Source organism: Ipomoea triloba, chromosome 5 (genome assembly GCF_003576645.1).
Source record: "Ipomoea triloba cultivar NCNSP0323 chromosome 5, ASM357664v1".
Taxonomy (NCBI): domain Eukaryota; kingdom Viridiplantae; phylum Streptophyta; class Magnoliopsida; order Solanales; family Convolvulaceae; genus Ipomoea; species Ipomoea triloba.
The window spans coordinates 11,345,015-11,368,705 of NC_044920.1; the positions used below are offsets into that span (position 1 = coordinate 11,345,015).

The 23,691-nt window shown below is 39.3% G+C and overlaps 2 long non-coding RNA genes across 2 annotated transcripts; one reads left to right on the forward strand and one right to left on the reverse strand.

The window, feature by feature from the left end:
• Positions 1 to 7,630: 7,630 nt before the first annotated feature.
• LOC116018983 lies at positions 7,631 to 9,307 on the reverse strand. The gene is made up of 4 exons (XR_004098653.1): positions 9,225 to 9,307; positions 9,015 to 9,142; positions 8,140 to 8,212; positions 7,631 to 7,770 (listed from the first exon to the last, which is right to left on the reverse strand). It is a non-coding gene; the product is annotated as an uncharacterized LOC116018983 (long non-coding RNA).
• Positions 9,308 to 19,850: 10,543 nt separating this feature from the next.
• On the forward strand, positions 19,851 to 20,464 carry LOC116018966. The gene is made up of 3 exons (XR_004098650.1): positions 19,851 to 19,967; positions 20,056 to 20,174; positions 20,450 to 20,464. It is a non-coding gene; the product is annotated as an uncharacterized LOC116018966 (long non-coding RNA).
• Positions 20,465 to 23,691: the final 3,227 nt, after the last annotated feature.

Below are 23,691 nucleotides of genomic sequence, written 5' to 3' on the forward strand. Positions count from 1 at the left end.
ATGAAAATAACATGATGCAAGGTATAAACTTGTATAAAGGTTATGAAAATAACATGATGCAAGGTATATTCCTAAAGATAGGTTATGAAAATAACATGATGCAAGGTATATTCCTAAAGATAAACACTTACCATAACATGATGCAAGGTATATTCCTAAAGATAAACACTTACCGAAGCCTTATCAATCCTAAAAGAGCAAACTTGATCTTGGATCTTGAAGAAGAAAGTGTAAAAAGAGCAAACTTGATCTTGGATCTTGAAGAAGAAAGTGTAAGATTTACTTAGGGTTCTTTAGAAGTGGAAAGAATAGGATGAAATATATTTGAAGGAGGATGAAAAAGGGAAATAGGGTTGTAAGTACAAGGCTTTTATATTAGTATGGAAAGATCATTACATATATTATGTATCAACTAGGGTAAGACATGAAATAATGGGCCCTTATAAAATGGGTCTCACATTATGTATTATACTACTAGTTTGTAGGAAATTAATCATTCAAGAATAAATATATATGTATATTGGGCCATTATATACATATTCTTACTTATAAGAATTGTAAGGATCCAATTTAAATAAATCTCTTACAAGAATTAAATCAAGAATTGGGTCTTTTGAATAAAATAATTAATTCCGGGTTCAAGAAATATATATATATATATATATATATATATATATATATATATATATATATATATATATATATATCAATTGGAAAGACTAAGCCCAATTAAATCAAATAAATCATCCGGCGGAAACGATTACCGGTCTCAAGGCTTGAACGAATTTACGGGGTGTTACTCAACTCATGCACAACATGCAAAGCTAAACTAGCTACTCACCTAGGTCAAAAGGATTCCTAACAAAGATCTAACATAGGCACAAAAGCTTTCAACTAACCTGGGTGGCCTCCTTGTGACGAACTGCCTGGACCCTGGAAAGGATAGGGTGTGACACCCCGAAATTTATACACCATTTTTGTTACAAAATGATTTTTAGCCAAAAATGTTTCTAACTATTCATTTTTCAGAAAATTTCAGCTCGGCGCAGTCCGAAAGATTTATTCGGTAAACATACTTCCCGAACTCCGTTTTACCTGAAATTTTTATGGTAGAACCCCAACCTATAGTACTTGATGTCCATCAAAAGTTTTGGTCATTTTGATCCGCGAATAAACACAAAAAATTACGTTTTTGCCCTTGGCAGTGTGCTGTCCAGAATTTTTCTCTCTGGACTAGTTTTGGAAACAAATTCAAAAACCATACTTCTACTCCTTAGATTTCTATGAAATTTTATATGTAGGTTCTAGACTTGTTTAACTACATATTTGAAGAAAATGGTATCAAAATACCTTACCAAATACTCCCAATAATATTTTTAATCTGGATCCAGTGTTCTGCCAATTTCTTTCTGCATGCACATGTATTCTTCAATTTGATACCAATTATTTGACTGATATCATCTATGTTTTAATTTTATTTTGTCTCTTCTAGAACCTAGGCAGCCACTCTATTGTCCCTAAATTATTTTCTACCGTAACTATATCTGAATTAATCCCAAACTGGCAAGGAAGTCTTATTCTTCAAGATTTACCATAGCATTGTGACAAGTGTCATTCCTTCTAGCCACATGTTAATATTAAAATAATTTTTTGAGATGATCTAAATAGAAACTTGATCTCCAAGTTTCTTCTTTCTTCCTTTATAAGAAACAATGTGGCTTACTCTTCAAGCCCCAAATTGAGACTTACTCTCCAAGCTCCAAATTGAGACTTGATCTCCAAGCATCCTCTTCCTTATCTTACAAGATATAACATATAAACTTACTCTCCAAGTTTCTTCCCTTATTGAGTTGCTATAAATAGAGCTTTGATCTTCCATTCTTCCCATTCCACTCCCATTTTCGAAATATTGAGAGGAAAAGAGAGAGAGAAATTCATCTTCATCCTTGTGTTCAAGGAGCTTCATAGCCAAATTTCTTCCCAAGATCATCATCTATTCGGTAAAATTCTATCTTTGTTCGGTTAAAAGCCTTGTTTTCTTCCCTAGAATCCTTTCCTAGAACTTAATTGTAAGTTAAGAATTCTTGAAAATATTGTTATTATGGTGGAAATTATTTAGGATCTTCGGTGGAAATTTGGAGGAGAGGATCACAATATTTTCTACAGTTTTAGAAGCTACTTAGAAGGTAAGAAATCCCTTAAGTTGGTTTTGTCACTTAAGATTTGATGATTGATAGTTGAGATAGGGATTTATGAGACTTGAATATGAGGTATATCCAAAATGTTTATAAAAACTTACGTTGAAGAACGTATGCTATTTTGGTTGCCAAAACCTTATTTTGAAAATACTATTTGATTCCAGGAAAGAAAAAAATGTTTTCAAACCCTTAGTTTCTGGAATAAGGTGGGGACCTTCGGGAAGGCTTAAATGCCACGGCCCGGGGTTGGAATAAGGTTGGACCTACGGGAGGGCTGGAGTGCCATGGCCCGAGGTTGGGATAAGGAGACCTACGGGAAGGCTGGGAAATGCCACGGCCCAAGGTTTGAAAAAGGGAATTGAGAAATGTTCAAAAAGAAAACCTCGCGCTTACTCAGGGGAAACTAAGTGAATTTTTGACTATGAAAATTATTGTTACTCTGGGCTGCGGTTCAGATTATTATGAGCACTAGAGCTACGGTTCTATTTGCAAATGATGAAATTCCTGGAAATGTGAAATTTTGCAAACTTGTCTGAAAAGGGCATGAAAATGATTTTGAGCGTCAGTTATGCCATTATTCTTATTTGAGAAAAGCTTTACATGATTTAACATTTATACGCTATTATGCTATCCATAAATCGTTTGGTTGCAGGTAGATTTTCAAATCATGGGTAAAACTTTATAAAGCTTTCAGATTATCTATGTTTTCAAACCTTTGTCTACTCTTAAGTGACAATGGATTTTCTTACTTAGCCGTCGTGCTAACTACACTTCACCGTGTCTCTTATCAGATATTGTCTAGCGTAAGCTCTGAATAGGATGGAAGTTGAGGTTGAGGTCTACCCTAGAACAGACACCCTAGAAGAAGTATTCCCATATGTATTAAGTTGGATGTTGATGTGGTTATTTGGTATTGTAAGTTTAGCCTTAGCGTTTGGGTATAGGAGAGATACCTAAGCGTGGCGGTAACACCCAGTTTTCTGCTGGTTAGATGCTTCCGCAATGTATTGTATTATTAGGGATTTTTTAATAAATCCTAGATGTGAAAATTGGGGTGTTACATAGGGATGCAGATACTCAGGTGGAACCTCAATGCCTAGCTTGGCCTCGATGAAGCCCAAGCGCTGAAAGCCGCGGTCCACTCTCAAATCCAACGATGTGAACCTAGCCTCCACCATCCGATGCATCTCCTACAACTGTAGAAGTACGGGGTCAACTGGCTGCGCTGAAACCGGGAGGTCATGATGTTCCTTCCTCCGGTGTTCTCGGTCAATCTCATCCTCAGACTCCTCCTCCTCCTCAGACTCTTCTTCAAACTCGTCGTCCTCCTCGTCGTCATCCGCCCGCTCGGCCTGCTGAGGTGCGACCAACCCTCTCAGCCTCTTGTGAGGAATGTGGAAACGCTCTATAAGCTCTCTACTCTCATCCGCTGGCATCCTGCTCAACTCGTGGGCCGTGACATACTCATTCCCGCCCACCTGGAACAAACTGTAGTACTGTAGACTCGGAGCATTGAAAGTGCTATGAACCGGCTGCCTAGCTAGCTCCCCGGTCGTATTCACCCGCTTCTTCTGAAAGATCCAACTCAGAATCATCCCATAGGGTCGGTTGCGAGGCTTGGCCGTCTTGCAGAACTCCATATGAGAGATCATCAAACTGGGCAAGTCAAACTTAACCCGGTGCTTCAGAAAGTACGCAAAAGTGCACTCTATCCCAGCCACCTCCTTACTATTGTTCCTATTCGGCAACAAACTCTCTCCTATAAGCAAAGTCAAAATCCTTTGCTCTCCAGTCAGGTCATGCTTAATAGGCCTGGCATCCAATGTGATGCCCTCATCTTGCCCCATCATATACCGCAAATAATCTCGGAAACCCACCTCCTGCGTCTCAATCCAGTAGTGACGCTCATACTGATTCACACCTCCTAACGGCAAACTGAGTAATCTAGCAAGCTTAGGAGGGTCAAAGGTAATCTTCACACCCTTCACTATCGAAGTGAGAACAGGCACTTGGTTAACTTTCTTAACCTTTATATTATGATAAAACTGTTGGACCAAATTGGGGTAAACTACGTTCTCAATCCGCAGGAATTGCTCCAACAAGCCTTGAAAATTTAGCATGTTCACGAGTTCAGGCGAGAAATGTAAGGGGTCAAGAGCCTTACCATCGATAATGGAATATTGAATGTTGCTCTGACCTTCACCTCCTACAGCCTGATTTCTTCTTGGCATGTTTGCAGCTATTGCCTACTAAACCACCTGCTACAGTAGGAAAGAACCAGAAGCAGAGAAGAGATGCATTTGCGTGTGTCGTTAGCGATGGACGATGAACCCGTCTGCTTCGTTGACGGAGAAGATCCACGGAGAGCACTGGACTGCTTGCTGCTACGGGGGAGAAGGACGGAACAAAAGGAGCCGATGGTAGGGTTTTAATCTGGGGGAAAGAAAATGACGCATGTACCCTTTGATCTTGCGGAACATCTCAGCGGAACTCCTTGATCCGCTGGTTTGTCATTCTTCTCCTGGCGGAATTGCTTCGCGGAAGACCCTATCCCATCGCTCTCTTCCGCGCACACACCCGGATCGCTCCCGCGGAGTGCCCTGCTCCGCTCTCCTCGTCTGCACCGTCACACTCACCCAAAATGAAATGAAAATGCGATCTTGCGACCTAAGACTAACGAAATGACGCGATTGGATGGTCCAGTCCCTCTACTACTAGTCCTTGGATACGGGTTTGAGTCTTGGCGCGAGCGAACGTTCGTTTCTGGCTCCACTTCTTTACTTCTTCCTTTCTTTTCTTTGAACTTAAGTTCATGAGCTTCTTGGTCCCGAACTCATCACTCAAACGCTACTTTAAAAATTCTAGGCTAAGCGCAAGGTCACTTAAGGGTTCAGCCAACTACATGCTCCTTAGAGAAAGGTCCCTAAAAACACCTACATGCCATGAAATTAGAGATTAAGCTCAAGGGTTACCTTCATTAAGCCCGCTAGCCTCTGCCTGAGTCCGGCCCATCACAAAGATCTTCTTCTGCTGCGGCCCAGCCTGCTGCCCTCGGCCTCCACTCGACTTGCTTCCTCCACTGCCCTCGGTCTCTTTGGAAGATCGGGTCGTTATCTGAGTTCCCGGGGTTGCACCCGGTCTGGACTGGGACGGTCCTCCCTTTCTGGACATGCATTCGTAAGCTCTGTGTCCTCTCAGCCCGCAACTGTAGCACTCCACTAGCTGTCCCTCGCAATCTCTCCCTGGATGGTCTCTTCCACATCTCCTACAGTGGAAGTGTCGCCCACGGACTCCATCACTCCTAGGTCCCCTGCCCCGAGCCAGGGCGAGATGCACCTCCACTGTTGGCGCCGCTCCTCTGAAAACCCCCTCCCGAACCGGAACCTCCAGGCCTAGGCCTCTTGGAGTCGGAGGCACTACCCTCCCCCAGCCTCTTAGAACGATCCTGCGCTCCTCGCCGGATGGTCAACACACGATAGTGATCAGCAGCACTGCTATAGGCCTCGCTCAACGTCTGAAATTTGAACACAACCAGCGCCATACGAGTGTCCAAATTCAACCCAGCTACAAATCTCTCGATCCGACTCTCTTCAGTAGGGGCCAACGTCGGGGCAAAGCGAGCTAACTCCAAAAAGCGCTTGTGGTACTCCTGCACAGTCCGCGATCCCTGCGTAAGGTGGAGAAACTCCTCTTAATTAGCGGCCTTCACATGCACGGGATAGAAACGGGCGCGCATCTTGTCTTTGAAAGACTCCCAACCGAAACCCTACTCCTGCCTCATCACCGGCCCTTCATGGACCCACCAGAGATCGGCTTCCTCCTGTAGATAAAAGCTAGCCATCTCGACCCGCCGGCCCGGTGGACACTCCACCACTTCTAAAATCTTGTCAAAGGCTCTCACCCATTCCTCGAGGATCACAGGATCCTCCTGCCCGTCAAAGAAGGGTGGGTGCTGCCCCGCCACCCTCCTAACAAGGTCCGGCTGCCCACGCTGGTTGTTCTGAACCATCGCGTTGCAGATTCTGCATCAGCTGTTCACCATAAGGCACGTCCTGGAAGTCCTCACGTCGACGAGGTGGCACCATGATCACTAACGAGAAAGATAAGCTACGAAAAGAGAGGTAGCGCTGCGGTCGGCCTTCCCAACGCGCAAGAAGAAAGTGAGAACAAGCTCACAACAACAAGCAAACAAGGCAAACAACAACAAGATATAAGCAACTAAAGCGAATCCTCACCGCGCATCCTAGAATTCACACATCCTAGGATTCTCAAACACCTTAATTCCTACTGATCAAATCCTAAAGTCTCAGATTTCAAACCCTAGGATCTCTACTTAGACCTCAACACAGGCTCTGATACCAACTGTGACACCCCAACTTTTTACAAGCCGAGATAGCTAAACTTTCACTAGTACAAAAAGTGTCATTGGCGTCTGTTGTAAAAGGTCATTTGCGTCTGTTTTGCAACAGGTGCATATGAACAAGACGCTAAAAGTCGTGACTTCAGGCGTCTGTTGTTTGCAGTCGCTAATGGGTTCTTTAGGCGTCTGTTCCTATATAGGAACAGGCGCCTATAGTTTTCTTTTAAAAAAAATTAGGCAACAGGCGTCTGCCTGTTGCCTTTTTTTAAAAAGAATAATTGCTCCCTGCTACAATAAATTTCATCTATATTCAACATAATCAAATTTAATCATCCACAAATAAGTATTCAATCATGCAATAACAAATAAGTATTCAATCATGCAATAATATTCACAATATAATCTAAACTACAACACAATTCATGGCAAACATTTAGTACCAACTAGAACAAAGTGACTTAATCTCAAGGAGATGTTAGAATATAACTGCAACTAAATTAAAAACAAATACAAGGAGATGTTAGAGGCATTTCCATGAACTGCATGCCCTAAAATTTGCTGCATACAAATAGTTACCTAGTTGACCAGTTGCTCACTCTTAGGAGTCAATATAAAATGGCAATACTGAACCAACATCTGCATATTAGTTTAATATGACCAAAGGATGTGAATAGATTAATGTGGCAAAATTCTTCACCATCTCTCCAGTTTCATTGCTTGCATAAACATACAACTTCTTAAAGAGTAATGATAAGATTGATTCACACATCACCATCATGGGTGGAGGTTCTTCTCAAATACACACAAAAGACCAAATTTTCATATATTTTTCTAGTTTGCTCATCAAAACTGAATGGATAATTTGTTGGCTATGTTTTATCAATCCATCCCTACTAATTCTTAGCCAATCTAAGAGCTTGACATCAATTTTGATACTTGAAGAATTGAAGTAAAGCCACTGGCCTAAGGGATTGACAAGTAACTCTAAGAGACTAATTATGAATATAAGTAGTCCCAAACCAATGACTAAATAAATTCACTGGATGTCACAATTAGGCATTCTGTTGTTTCAAAAGAAGCTAATAAACCAAATGACAAGAATGTAAGGATTCATACCGTAGATGCAATAATTAACACTCAAGGAATATATAAGGAGGGGCGGATGTTCGGCATTCTGGCAATAAAACTTGCCAGTGGGATATGTTGAGGTTCCTGCAAAATCAGCCAGCAAGAGCAGTCAAATAACAATCAGAATCAAGAAAACTTTGTGAGACATACCTCTATAATACTGGCTTTTGGGGTGTAATTTCACATCATTTGGACTCAAGAAGACAATAACCAAAATCCTTACCTATATGTTAGAGCTTTACAGAAGATCAAACTCAACATAAATATGATAAATATGCACAAGATGCAAGCATGTTGTTTAGAAAGTTTACTATCATTCAACTTAAACTGAATAAGAAGTTTACTGTTCTACGTGAGTAATCCGATTACATACTATAAAGATACTTGTCAAAATAGAAAGGACTACATAAAACACAGATAAAACCGACAATGCAATTAAAAGAAAAGAATTACCTCTATTTGCTTGTCTATTTGCAACATTATAACCTTTAGAGTCTTTGGCATTAGCATCTCCTGAATTTCCTAGCTAATATAAAAAAGAAACAGAGGCATTTGTGTCAGGAGATGAAACAAAATACATACTACAAAATGTCATACCATGATAGCAAATCCACTAAACAAGTTTGCAAGCCCTGTGAAGAAATCAGAATATGACCAAGTAATTAAAAATATAGGCTAAATCATATGGGATTAATCATATACCTCTACTGTATTTTGATTCATCATATTAGTTCTAAAACATCTAAATCTTTCATCTTCCCATTTAGGTGTCATTAACATAAAAATTTATAAAGCCAAATAAAAAAGAATTTCAATCCACTTAACACTGAAATTAAATTTTATGTTGAGCAAAAGGGGGTATGAACTACTTCTGCAGTTCTGCCCATGAGTTTACAATGCTATTGTTCTATAGAATAACTCAACACACATGATCACCAATTAATTGCATCTTATTCTCTTTACACCATGAAGTCCACAATACAATTCACTACTAACAATTGCATCTTATCATGAATTAATTAATGAACTTATATGACTCATACATATTTTGATGGACCAAAAATCTAAAGTTTAAGAATGCCATAACATTAGTTTCAGCTAATTTATCCAAAATTTCAGAACAAACAAGAGAATTAATATGAGAGCTTGATATAGAGGGATAGATTCATATATCTGCAGACTTAAACTAAAGATCCTGATTATTTAACCCATAGTTCTCTGCATGCATGTATGTGTGTATGTATATATATATATAGAGAGAGAGAGAGAATGAAAATGAAAAAAAAAATTAAAAAAGAAGAAGAAGATGATGATGAGAATTGAAGCACCTGAAGAAGGGGATGAGATTGGTGAGAATGGAGGCAATGAGGACAGAAGCTTTGGCAATAATCTATGTTATTGTGTGGACTAATAACAAATATATTTGTGCATACACCTCATCTGTCTCAGGTTCAGCCTACAACACAAGTAGAGGTACTTGCATTTAATTCAAACATAGGAAAATGTTATTTATACCCAAATGTGTGAAGTTAACTCACCTGAAGACGAACATTCACAACTCTGCACAGAAATTTCTCTGGTAAGTTGAACGAAGGAAGCTACTGGTCTACTCCCTTATGGGTAGATGCTTCAAGCTGTAACAAAATGAAATAAAAAGAGGGGCACAATGACTAAAGAAACGTATTCAAGCACAGGCATGCCACAGCTCCCTGTACAAAGGATCATTTGAAAACCCTATAGCAAAAACTCAACTACTATTACTCAAGGGGGTAGAGGGGAATGCACAGAAAAGAGGAAGGAAGTAGACAAGTAACTTGTCAAAATGAATGCGTATAAAATTCCATACAAAGTTTAAAAAGCCTTTTGACCAGAAGATCGAACACCAACCTGGATGAGCCACTCAAGTAAAATGATTTGCAGCAATGTGTGCCATCTTAAAACTTACTTGAACTGTTGAATTTTTTGTGTGATAATCTCACAATTAGATAACCAACCCTCTCTTGAACCTAATTTAAATGCTTCTTTTATGCCAAACAAGAAGAATCAGATCCAATTACTGAAACTAAGACTAGAAATAGTCATAATCAATTCAAGAAACTAGTAAATGAACTATATGGCATCTTAAACTCCCAATAATACAAGCCCTCAATAAATTGATTTCTCAAAAAGCACAAAACTTTGCCAAGTTCAAAGATGTTTTCATTACATAATTATGCCATAAACTTATATTCGTCCATTATTAAAATGTCTGCTAAGTAAACCAGATTAAGTTCTTATTACAAACAAACATAATTTCTTCAACTCACTACTAGATTTCAGTTTCTAACCTATACTTTCACCACATCTACAAATTACCCAAACTTAGATGAGTAACAAAGAGCAACCTCCACTTCAGTTGTAACACGAAGCAATCTCCCAACATATTTCTGGCTCAAACTTCACAATTTTCCGACTGTAATTGGCCAATTTCCGGTGACATTTTAGCCAGAAAGGGTGGTAGTAGCTATTTGACAAGTTCTAGGTCATTGTGTGTAAAAGAGGAGAAAGGATGCTACACTACAATTTAATCAAAAACATTTTTTTAACATAAAAAAACTGTGCAAATCATTCAGGAAGAAGAAAACACAACAAATATGAAATAAGTTAAATCGTCAGCAAACGGATCACCAAATCATAAGATTGATGCAAGAAAACGGACCGTACCAAGGAACGCGAACGCCGCCGGAGATGTCGCGCCTCTGCTCGTCGTCTACGCTGTTCGTAGCCGCTGGAGGTCGCCACCGGTCTGCACACGCCGCTAGGCTGGTCGACATCGCCGCTACTCTCTCTTCGTCGCCACTGCTCAAGCCCTTCGTCGTCACTGCCTCTGTTCGTCGTCGAAGCTTCTCTCTTCGACGGTGGTCGCCGCTGCTCCTTCGTCCTCGTCGCTGCTGCTCAAGGTCGTCACAGATGCTCTCTCCGATGGTGGTCGCTGAGGTTCACGTCTCGCAGCTGTCGCCTAATGCTTTAGCTAGGTTTGAGAATAATACGCAAAAGAGATAAGGAGCTAGGGTTGAATAAAATTTAGGACACTTTTAGATACTGTTGTATTTAGAACAGTCGTGAGAAGACCCTGATTTTTTTAAAATTACACTTTTAGCAACTGTTGTGCGCTACAACAAGGGCTAATTGTTGTTTAAAGAATTACAAAATTGCCACCGCACATGTTTTTGTATCTTTTTTCTAAACAACAGATATCGATCGTCTAATTTTTATTGTCAAGTTTGTACTAGTGTTTAACACAAAAACTGCCTATCTCAACCATAAAACATAACATAGCGGAAACGATTTATAACCTAAGGGGTATCATGCCACATCTAGGTAAGAAAACACGGCCTAGATGCACAGGCTAATAAAAACTGAACTGCATAGATAATAAATCCTCAAAACATATCCCAAACATCCAAATCTAAAACAAAAGTATATAGAATCTCATATTGGCACACAGGCCCAAAACATAAGTCTTAAACAACGAAACTATGTCTAAGCTGCCTCATATAGATAAGCTCTAGCTCGCTCTCACTTAGACTTATTGCATACCTGGAAAACATACAAGAAACCATTAGCAAAAGACTGTTAAGCAACCACCATTCACACCCGCAAGGAGGTATAGATATATAGTAAGTTGTAAATAGGTTTACACACCCATATAGAATATACATACACCAACGAACTGTTCGATATTCAAAATCGGATACTCAACAACAACAAGCTGAAAGAATATATAAACCAAGACTTCTCAACAATAACAATATCCAACCGAATCACAAACTCAACCGAATACTCATAAGAAACAACCAAACCGCAATATATTCAAGAATAACCAATAATCAACAAGATACAATACAACTCAAGAGTCAACAAGAAACCAAATAGACCTCAACTCAAGGATAAGCACCAAAACCTTAACTTCCAACCCAAGTACCAATTCTCACACCAAACACCAAGCCCGAAAGTTAGTTCACAGGGGTAAGAACCCAATCACAGAGGCAAAAGCCCAATCACAAGGGTATAGACCCAATCACAGAGGCGAGAGCCCAATCACAGAGGTATAAACCCAATCACAGAGGCGAGAGCCCAATCAAAGAGGTATAAACCCAACAACAGGGGTAAAACCTAATTACAGAGGCAAAAGCCCAAAATCAGTCCCACATAGTCAAATAGTGTCCACAATTAGTTCACCCACCAACAACCAAAAGGTACTCAAGGATCCACCACTCCATATCCATCCTCAAACTCATCCCAAGAACAAACAACACACAGTGTTTATCTCAACATATGAACACCACCAACTCCTAGAGAATACAACCAAGAATTCAACCAACTACATAGACTCATATAATGAACCAAGAGATGTGAATAAACACTCCAAAACATGGTCAGATACTCAACAAGATATCCCAATAAAAATCCAGAATCAAAGGTGGAACAAACAGATAACAAATCACAGAACAACTCACTGGAACCAGAATCCAAGAAGACCTGGCGGAACACCCTAACGGAACCACCTTCTCCGCCACCCCCTTCCGTAAGAAGGAGACGGAGCTCCCTGGCTCCGCCACCCCCTTCCGTAAGAAGGAGACGGAGCTCCCTGGCGGAGGACCTCACTCCGCCACTCCTCACCGCCTCACACCTGGCGGAGGACCTCACTCCGCCACTCCTCACCGCCTCACACTTGCGGAAGGCACCAACGGGGCACATTATTCCATTAGTTTCCTCTGTAAGTGTGATCCAACCCTTCCCATAACAGATCAAGACAGAATACGTAGAGTTCAATTCCAGAATACAAAAATAAGATCAGATTGTCCAGATTACATCTCCCAGAAGCCAAATAAACAAGGAATCCATACCAACAAATGTTCATAAACATCTATATGCAAAGGATCAAGAACACAAGTCCATAATCCATCAAAATGACTTCACAGACAACAACAAATAGGCTAACAGCAAGGAAATTATCAGGATTCCAATACACCAAATAATATCATAGATTGAGAGTGTAAAATAGATTTTGTGAGACATGATGGTTACCTCTTGAAGCACACTTCACCCGAGAACCCTCAAAACTCCCTACAAAGCTTCACCTCCATCTTGATCATCTTTTCCCAAAAGATCCCCAAAAGAACAACATAAGAACTTGTATAAAGGTTATGAAAATAACATGATGCAAGGTATATTCCTAAAGATAAACACTTACCGAAGCCTTATCAATCCTAAAAGAGCAAACTTGATCTTGGATCTTGAAGAAGAAAGTGTANTATATATATATATATATATATATATATATATATATATATCAATTGGAAAGACTAAGCCCAATTAAATCAAATAAATCATCCGGCGGAAACGATTACTGGTCTCAAGGCTTGAACGAATTTACGGGGTGTTACAAAGGATCTCTCAGAGTGGGAGTGTGCACTTTTTAGTTTGAGAAAGATATTGTAAGCAAAGTCCGGAATTGAACTAACCTTGGTAGGGCATGGGGCAAAAGGTTAGCCTATTGGTGAGCATTAGAGTGAAAAATCCCTAAAATCCTAAGAAAAAAGGCATGAGGGGATTTATGAAGAAAAGTAGAAAAGGCAAAAGGCCACTCATAGAGGTAAGAACCGAGGAAAGCCATCCATCTCGCTAGGATGTAGGCAACCATTGCACTGACCTTCGAAAAAGTGTAGAGCTCAACGTGAAGTCGGTTGTCTACGCGAAATGATCCTAGGAGATGAGAAAACAAGAGAGTAGGTGAGCCGCTTTGCTAGGGTTCGGGTACCCATTGCACCGACCTTCAGAAAAGCGTGGAGATCCATGTGAAGTCGGACACCCGATGACATTACCCTAGGAAGTGAGAAGAAAGAGGGACCGCCCCAAGCCATTGGCTGTGAGTGGTCCATGCCCCTATCTTCACTTATCTTACTTGTTGGGCTTTGGCGTTCAGTTGGAAGGGTTGATTAATGAGTGTACATCGTTCCCACTAGTGGTATCGGCTTGAAGGCCCTAGCTAAATGAGAGGTGAATATAAATTGTTTTGCATGCTTGAACATGATGTGAGAAGTGTGTCCCTGTTGCTTAAATGTCTATCTATGAAGGATTTTTGCTACCCGAAAATATTTCTTGAGTTGTATGACATCCAGCCAACATTCTTTGTAGATAGCATGTAGGATTTCCCCCTCTCTGGTAGCCCTCGCATTCATTTTCGAATTGACCAAAAGTCCAAGTTGAGTAAGCATAGTTATCTTCGGGTACTTGTGTGCTTAAAATTTGAATTGTCTTGCTTGAGGGCAAGCAAGGTTTAAAGTGTGTAAACTTGATAAGCACCTAATATAACTATGAAATAAGGTCTATATCGGGGTGAATTGATAGTAATTTAGTGTCTTTTTGTGACTAAACTTATGACATTTTATGCTCTAATGAGTAGACCACGTGCAAAGCTATCTCTTGTGTGTTTTAGAATGCTTTACAGGTCCCGGGAGCCACTTGGCAATGTATAAGGACATAACGAGCACTTGGAGCGAAGAAGAAGTCCCGGGGCAACCAGATGATACATCCACGCGTGGAGCCGATGTGGACCAAATCCAGTGTGTGTCCACGCCATACTCCATGCGTGGATTACACGTAGATAGGCTAGGTGGAAGGAAAATTAAAGAGGGCAATTTTGGGAAGGCTATTTAAGGAAGTGATATTGTTGTTTTAGTGGTGGTGGAAGGTAGGTGGTAAAACAAGGAAAAAGTTCCCCGAGTGTTGTGTTCTCAAGGATGACAAATTGGAGTTGAATTATGTGTTGGCATTTAGGAGGTTAAGAGATAAAAGTTACATGAATGGCTAGAAAATAAAAGAATCATAAAGACAAGGGGAAGCAATGGTAAGTTAAGGTAAACAACGAAAAGGAACGGGGATTGGAAGTCTTAGCTAGCTCATGCGGTTGATCCTACTAAGGGGATTATAGACAATGTGATTCGGACTCAAAATAGGGAGCTCACGGCACCACCACCGAGTGGCGTCACACTCAGACTCCCAAGTCCTCATTCGGTTGGGGCATTTTATCGAACACTTGGTCTACCACTCCTCCTGGGCTTCATCCTCTCGGATTAAGGGCGAGGATGTGGTTGATTAGGATTCGTGTGGATCCGCTATCGCGCAATCCACACTTCCCCTAACTTTGCTACCTAATGTGGCCACAATTTGGCACAAATCAAATGAATCATCAACCACACAAGCCAATAGAACCCTAACTCATCATCTCTACAATCAAATGGAAGCATTTCAACAAATCAATCACATCAACTAGGTTGGAGCCACCAATCCCCTAATCTAATCTAAACAATCACCATTCAAATCAAAAGAAACAAACAAAAGATAGCAACAAGGGAATTAAATTGAAATAGCAATGCAATTAACAAAAGTAAGAGTAGAGTAGAGATACCTCTTTAATCCAAGAAATCATTTGTGACACCCCTAAAATTTCACGTTGAGATAGGCAAATACTTAATTAATATAAAAGCTAGCAAATCTCAAAACTAACAACAGTGTAAAGTGGAAGCATACTAGTACTCAAAGGGTGTCATGCCACATCTAGGCAAATCTGAACCTAGATGCACAGGCAAAGAATCCACAATACTAATCCATCAAAGTAAACATAACTGAAATAGTCAATACATAAACATAGTCTAAGGCACACAGGCCTAAAAATACGTCTAAACAGATCACTTGACTAAGCATAAGGTGAGGTAGATCTATCTCTAGCGCACTCTCGGCCCAGTCTACTCCATACCTGGAAAACAGTTAGGAAAACATTAGCAAAGAAATGCTAAATAATCAACCACTCACACTCGTGAGAAATACATAGTATATCATAGGTTGTAAATAGGTTTACACATGCATATAGAATATATGCACCAACGGAACTGTTCTTTATTTAAATCGGATGAATCAACAACCAAAGACTCTTCCAACGAATCCAATAACACGTAACGAATGCATAAGATAGCAATTCTATAACAAGATACCAACTGAGTCATAAATTCAACAGAATACTCACAAGTAAAACCAACCAAACACAATCTCACATCACTCTATTAGAGTGACCCCAAACCACAAAACAAAGGATAAGATCCAAACCGCAACCACTAAACTATAATACCAACCGTCCGTACCAATATTACAACACATAGGCATAAGGCCCAACCGCAGAGGCATACGAGCCCAATCACACAGAGGCATACGAGCCCATTATCACAGAGGCAACATGAGCCCATTATCACAGAGGCACACGGGCCCATTATCACAGAGGCACAAACCCATTATCACATAGGCAACACGAGCACATTATCACAGAGGTAACATGAGCCCATTATCACAGAGAGACACGAGCCCATTATCACAGAGGCAAACCTAGCCCAACCAACACAAAGGCAACATAGCTCAACAATTCCTCTCATAATAACAACCACAAGTAAAGCCATAACTCCACCAACCATTCCCCCAAGGGTACTAAAGATTCAATAAGCCAAGAAATACTCATGAGCACTCAAGGTCTCAATACATCAAGCTCATAGTCAAACCCAAAGGAATAATTCATACTCATACTCAGATTCAGAACATGGACACAGCACATGCTCAGAACAATAGACAGAGACTCAACCACAATACTAGCTCAATAATTCAAGATAAACGACTAATGATCATGAATAAATACTCACGGATCAAAGTGGAATACTCAATAATATACTCTGAACACTTTCCATAATCAAAGGTGAAACAACAGAGTCAATAGACCACAAAATGCTCATTGGAACAGAAACATGAGTTGAACTGACGGAACAGGTGAATGGAACAGTCCACACCGCCACACCCTACAGTTTTCTCTCACGGAACTCCCCGGCGGAGCCCAGAGGCCCGCCACACTCTTCCGCACCAAGAGGCAGATCCATCCCATCGACGGAACACGCCTTTTCGCCACTCCATACTACTCAGACACATACGGAACTCTTGTACGGGACACATTATACTGCCCAAGTGCACCGCAAGTGCAACCCCAATACACATATTCCAGACTCGGAACTGAATACATGATACTCATTTCCAGAATACGAAATATGATCAGCACTACTACAGAAATCACATACAACGTCGGGTATTTAACGTCGGCTAAATAATTACCCAACGTTAAAGGTTCATTAATTAATTAAAAATAAATAAAAACCCTTTAACGTCGGTTATTTACTAATAACCGACGTTAAAGGGTGTAGATTAGACTACGGTGCGATACGACGTCGGCTAAGAGATTAGCCGACGTCGTATCGTGTATATTAGCCATCGGCGGACGACCTAGCCGACGTCGTATCGCGCCTATAATTGCATTCGGGCATCGATACGACGTCGGCTAGGTTGGTTAGCCGACGTCGTATCCCATTAGTATTAGGCCTGGCGCATACGACGTCGGCTACCGCTCCTAGCCGACGTCGTATCGCGCCTATAATGGCATTCGGCCATCGATACGACGTCGGCTATGAGTGGTAGCCGACGTCGTATCATTAAGCCCGATTGCGATACGACGTCGGCTACCACTCCTAGCCGACGTCGTATCGCGCCGATTTATAATATTTATACCTACAACGTCGGTTATTATAAATAACCGACGTTGAAGGGTTTTGAATATAGTCCAAATACCTTCAATTTTAGACCTTACTTGTGCTTCAAATTAAATTAGGGATTCAACGGTACATGTACAGTAGACTGTCGACGTCGTGCTTCAAAATTAGGGATTCAAAATCACAGCCGACGTCGTGTTTCAAAACTTGTCGTCGTCTTCCGTCCAGCCGTCGTCGCCGCGAGGAGAAGCCGCCGTCGCCGCGAAGCCCACCATCGCCACGAGAAGAAGTCGCCATCGCCTTGAGGAGAAGCCGTCGTCGCCGCGAGGTCTTCCGCGCCGTCGCTGTCCGCAGCCGCGAAGGTCGTCGCCGGGATTCCTCCACCTCCGCGCCGCCGCTCCGTCGCACTGCCGGAATCCGGCAATTTTTTTTAATTATTATTATTATTAATTATTAATTTTGAATTATTATAGTTGAAAATAATTATATTTGTATGATTTATCAATACATTTCGAATTATAGTTGAAAATTATTTATTGTGCCTCACACCCTAATTAATAATAATATAATTTTCCTATTCTGATCAATATTTTTGTTCACTATATATATTTTAAATACAAATACTTTAGATTTGTGAACTCCAAAAACAAATGCGATTGTGGATTGAAATTGAGTATGAGATTGATTGTCCATCAATTATTGATCCGTGGTCGTTAGTGTGTTGTCTATATATTTTATATACTTACTTAAAAAAACATTTTATATACTTACTTAATCAAGAAAAAAATGAAGTCTTATTATAAAAAAAAAAATAAAGTCTTAATTTTTCATTTCTTACACTTTTTAATATCTAGATTCTTTATAAAAAAAATAAAAACTTAATTATATTTAAAAAGAGTTTTTCTTACAAAAAAAAAAACCCCTTTCTAAACATACATATTTCGTTAAAAATTTCCTTCCCTCTTAGAACAAAAAATTCTTCCCTCTCAAATAGCTAATCCCTAACCTTCTATCGCTTCCCCCAACTCAATCGAGAGCTCATCCTTGCGAGACGAAGACGACAGCTCCTCCTTGCGAGACTGCCGACCTCAACCAGCGACTCCAGCGACGGCCTACGGGCGACGACGACGGCGACGGCGAGAATAAGTACTGCTCCGCCCTGCTCTGCGAGACCGTGACTGTGACCAGCCCTGCTCCGCCACTGCGACTGCTGCTCGCCTGCTCTACCACTGGACGTCTGGATTGGACGGCTACTCCAGTGCTACACTGTGTTCTGGTAAGTGTTAATAAACTAATAATTATATTTTTATGATTATTTATATTTTCTTTAATTTCTATGATTATTGTTGATGGATATGAGTTCATTGATTTGGTTGTGAATATTGTTGTGATTAATTGAATAAGTGATTTATTTCCATATCTTATGCAGTTTGCAGTATCACAATTTTGCAATGAACAGGGTCCTTACTCCTTAACGCCTAACTTGTCAAGAAGAAACTGGAAGCAGCTATCTTTGCCCATTGGTAATTAATTTGGATTGTGAAGTAATATAATGGATATTGATAATTTTATATTTGGATTGTATTATTAAGGACATGTTGTTGTCTTTAATTTGAAATTACAAAGTAAGTTCCACATTATGAGGAATTGAAGTATCATGACAAGTTATAAATAGTTTTTATGTACCTGTAATGGATTTGAAATTGCTTGGTGTAGTCTGCTGTCACCCTTTGAATTCTAACGTGTCTTGATACTTGATCAGATAAAACTTTTATAGAGCTTTTGTCTACACCATTCTCCACACTCCAAAGTTGTGTTCAATGAAGTCTTATAAGGAAATGAGGAGGTGCTTTAGGAACTAGTCAGGTAAGGTATGGAATCTTGGATAGGGACAACACAAGCTACTTCACCTTTCTATGGATGATTCTGCTGATTAAAGCATCTTGTACCTTGAGAGATGGCCCTGTTGTTTACTTGCTCTAAGCCCATAATTAATGAATTAATTCATTTCTGTTAAGTTATAGCTGGGATGCATTTCTTCTTCTTTTTATAATTTAATTTAGTTATAATATTATTACCATATTGTTTTTGGTTATGGTCACTGTATGATGCAGTTATCTAGTTGGAGAGCTATATACTTTATGATATTAACTTGACTATATGAGTTTCCCCTGGGCAAAGAACAAGATCCCTATCTCCAAACTCAATCTTTTATTCATCATTTTTCTTTATCCATTTTCTTTTCATCTTGTTTGCTTTCAGATATCAGTGTGTTCTTGTTAAACAAAGGAGCTTTGTTTTAGTCTTCTTCAAAAGGATCATGAAAAATGCAAGCTACTTTGTGTGTCACTTTGAAGAAGCTTATGCATATCGCTATCTACACTAGTTCTTCAGTTCCAGACTTCCAGATGTAATCTATGGTAAATAAACTCGCCAACTTCTCTCTCTCTTTCTACACACGTGCACGTATGTACTTATTTATATAATGTCTGCAGGGCGCTCACAGTGAAGAACTTGGTGCTGCTGCACAACTTGAAGATGATGTCAACTTCTATCAAACTGCCAATCCTGATGTAGCAAAGCTGTTCCACCTTGATCCCCAAGCCAAACGTCCAGTTCTTGTCTTGATTAAAAAAGAAACTGAAAAAATTAACCATTTTGGTTAGTATTTTGGATGTCATGATTTAAAGATTTAATGTTATAATGTTATTCACAAGCAATGTTTAATAATTTTCTTGTGTTCTTGCAGGTGGTCAGTTCACAAAATCAGCAATAGCTGAATTTGTTTATGAGAACAAGCTTCCTCTTGTCAACTACTTCACCAGGGAAGGTGCACCGGAGATATTTGAAAATCTAATCAAGAAACAGGTGAAACTTAAGTTAATCTTGCATTCTCAATGTATAGACTATTAGACTGACTTATTGCAGGTCTTTGAGCTTTATATTGTTCTTTTTACTAGTTTGGCATCATTCTATTGGTTCGAATGAGTAAATTACTTTGTCTAGTTTTAAGCAAAGGAATTCCTTGGGTTAAAATAGCCATCAATTTAGCTTTATATGACTACATTTTTAGTTTTATAGACAAATTTTACATTGAGATTAGTCATCATTGTTTATGCTTACACCTTTCTTTTCCTCCTCAGTTAATTCTTTTTGCCACTTCAAATGACTCAGACAAGTTTTTTCCCTCATTCCAAGAAGCTGCAAAGTCTTTCAAAGGAAAGGTATGCTTTCAACATTATTCTTGTTATATTCATTTTCTATTTTTATATTTTCTCACAATATCATTCATGATGAGGATATTGGTAACACTTACCAGAGATGTGAGGGGGGTTGGAGTCAATTGCATGCTTTGGGGGATTAACCTCTATTGTGCAAAAACATTGAGCTGCAAAGCTTTGTGTTTTGCATTCAAGTATAGCATATTCATAGTTAAAGTATAGATGACCTCCCACACTTATCTACAGTTTGATTCTCTCTTGCTAAGAATTTACATTCATTTCCTCAAGCGGATTCCCTCTAGTGCTCACTTCAAGTCAAAGATGATTGTATTATTACCATATTAAGAGTTAAAAGCTGATGATTGTGTTTTCATTTTGTTGTAGCTTATCTGTGTTTTTGTGGAGATGAACAATAAAGATTATGGAAAAGCAGTATCAGTTTAATTCCAAATTGATTGGGCTAGTAACACTACTATGATATTGTGATGGCTTGAGGTTGCTTGTACATTATGGGCCTGGGTGATGTCAAATTTGTTTTGCTGAAATTTAATTTACTACCATTCATCTTTATGTCTGTCTATTCTGATTGCTACTTGGGTAGTTTACCATTGTATACTCAGATTGCATTTGTTATATGGTACATGGTAATTTCAAATTTGTAGTGCTGAGCTTAAATTAACTTCTGTATTAATTAATATAGATAATTTTTGATGAACTTGTATTATTAATTATTATCAATTGTGAGATTTATTGCTTTTATTAATTTTGATATTATAAATATAAATTGTATAGGTTTTGAATGTGATTGTGATTGATATATATATTTGAGCAGGTTTTGGGTGTAAATAGAAAAATAAAATAAATATTTACAAAAAAAAAAAAATTACCCTACAACGTCGGCTAGTCTTATTAGCCGACGTTGTAGGGTAATTTTTTTGTTTTTAAATTACCTACAACGTCGGCTATATGTAAAGAGCCGACGTTGTAGGGTATTTTAGTAGTTTTTAAATTACCTACAACGTCAGCTAGTTGTAATGAGCCGACGTTGTAGGGTATTTTATTTGTTTTTAAGTTACCTACAATGTCGGCTATTTGTAAAGAGCCGACGTTGTAGGGTATTTTAGTTGTTTTTAAGTTACCTATAACGTCGGCTATTTGTAAAGAGCCGACGTTGTAGGGTATTTTAGTAGTTTTCAAATTACCTACAACGTTGGCTATTTGTACATAGCCGACGTTATAGGGTATTTTATTTGTTTTTAAGTTACCTACAACGTCGGCTATTTGTAAAGAGCCGACGTTGTAGGGTATTTTAGTTGTTTTTAAGTTACCTACAACACCGGCTATTTGTAAATAGCCGACGTTGTAGGGTATTTTATTTGTTTTTAAGTTACCTACAACGTCGGCTATTTGTAAATAGCCGACGTTGTATGTGTACCTGAAAACGTCGGTTAACATGTAGCCGACGTTGTATAGCCGATGTTGTATGTGTACCTTACAACGTCGGCCAGATCAACGTCGACTTTTAGCCGACGTTAAAGGGTATATTTAGCCGACGTTAAAAGCCGTCTGTGTAGTAGTGCAGATTACACAGATTACACATCTCAGAGGTCAAATAATACATGGAATCCATAACAATAAATACTCATACTCAGCAAGATGAAAGGATAATGAACACAAGTCCATAGATCCACAATATAGGTTCAACAATCCAACAAATCAAAGGCTAAACACCAAGAAATTCCACAGGATTCCACAACAACAAATAATATTCATAGATTCATGAGTGAAAGTAGGTTTTAGTGTAACATGGAAGATTACCTCTTGAAGCTTTAACAATCCAAAAGCAATCACTATTCCTAAGCTCAGTCCCTCAAGTCACCTTCACTTCCTTGATCATCTTTACCCCAAGAATCCCCAAAGAAGAGATAATAAGAACTTGTAAAAAAACTAAGAAATCATGAGAAGAAATGCAATCTACCTAAAGATTAATACTTACCCAAGCACCATGATTCCGAAAAGAGCAACCTTTCTTGAAGTCTTGCTAAGATGAAGGATGGTATTTGTGTGTAGGGTTGTGGGTAGTGAAAGGGATGGTGAGAGTCTTTTGCAGGAGAAGGAAAAGGCTAGGGAATTATTGATATGAAGTTTTTATATGAATCTTGGAAATCATTACATACATAATACATGTAACACTAGGGTGTTAGAATAGAGTATGGGCTTATCCAAAGAAGGGATGAGCTATCTAATCAGATATTAATTCAATGAATATAAGACATGGTCCATCAAAGATTGGGCCATTAAATATTTAATTTTCCATAAGGGATAAAAGACCCAAATGGAAAATCCCTTACAATATTAAATCAGCCCTTTTATTAATTAAATAAGCTAGAGTATTGAATATATCTCTATTTAAAGAAACAGAGCCCAATTAAATAAAATTAACCACATGGTAGGAATAATTACCGAGGTTCAACTCTTGAATTAAATCTGGGATATCACATCCTATTTCATCTTCACTTCCATAGCATCAATCTAGATAGATCTACCATTGAATAAGAAATCTAACACTAAGGATTGTGGGGAAATTTCTCCCAAAGGGGAGAGAACTTTGAAATAAAATTGGGGATCCCCTAAAAAATGCAGGGGAAGGGTTTAAATAGCCTTCCAAAAGTCGAAATCCTGGATTTGCCCTTAATGGCTCGGTCCACGTTAGCTCCACGCGTGGAGTATGGCGTAGAACCCTACTGGAAATGTTCCACGCCTCCTCCACGCATGGAGGCAACATGGATTAACCCCTGCCTGGTTGCTTCTCTGTTTATTCTTTTTTTTCGGCCTCGGGTCCTGTTCTGTCTTGCGAGAATGACTTCGAAACATAATATAAAGCCGAGTTTGCAGATTTGATCACATCAGAGTCTTTTATGCATGAAATGATTATAAGTGGGTGACAAAACCGCGCATTAATGTCCTACAACTGACCCTAAACTCGACTATTCTTGGCGCTTATCAGGAAGCTAGTTTGAAATTTCCTAGAGGTTGGATCGTGATTTACAATTCTTAGTAGAGAGCATTTTAGAGAGAGAAATACCTAGAGTTCCAATTTGTTGAAGGATTGAAGATCAAAGTTGATTTGTAGATTGTAATTCATATTTCCTAGGTGAATTCTA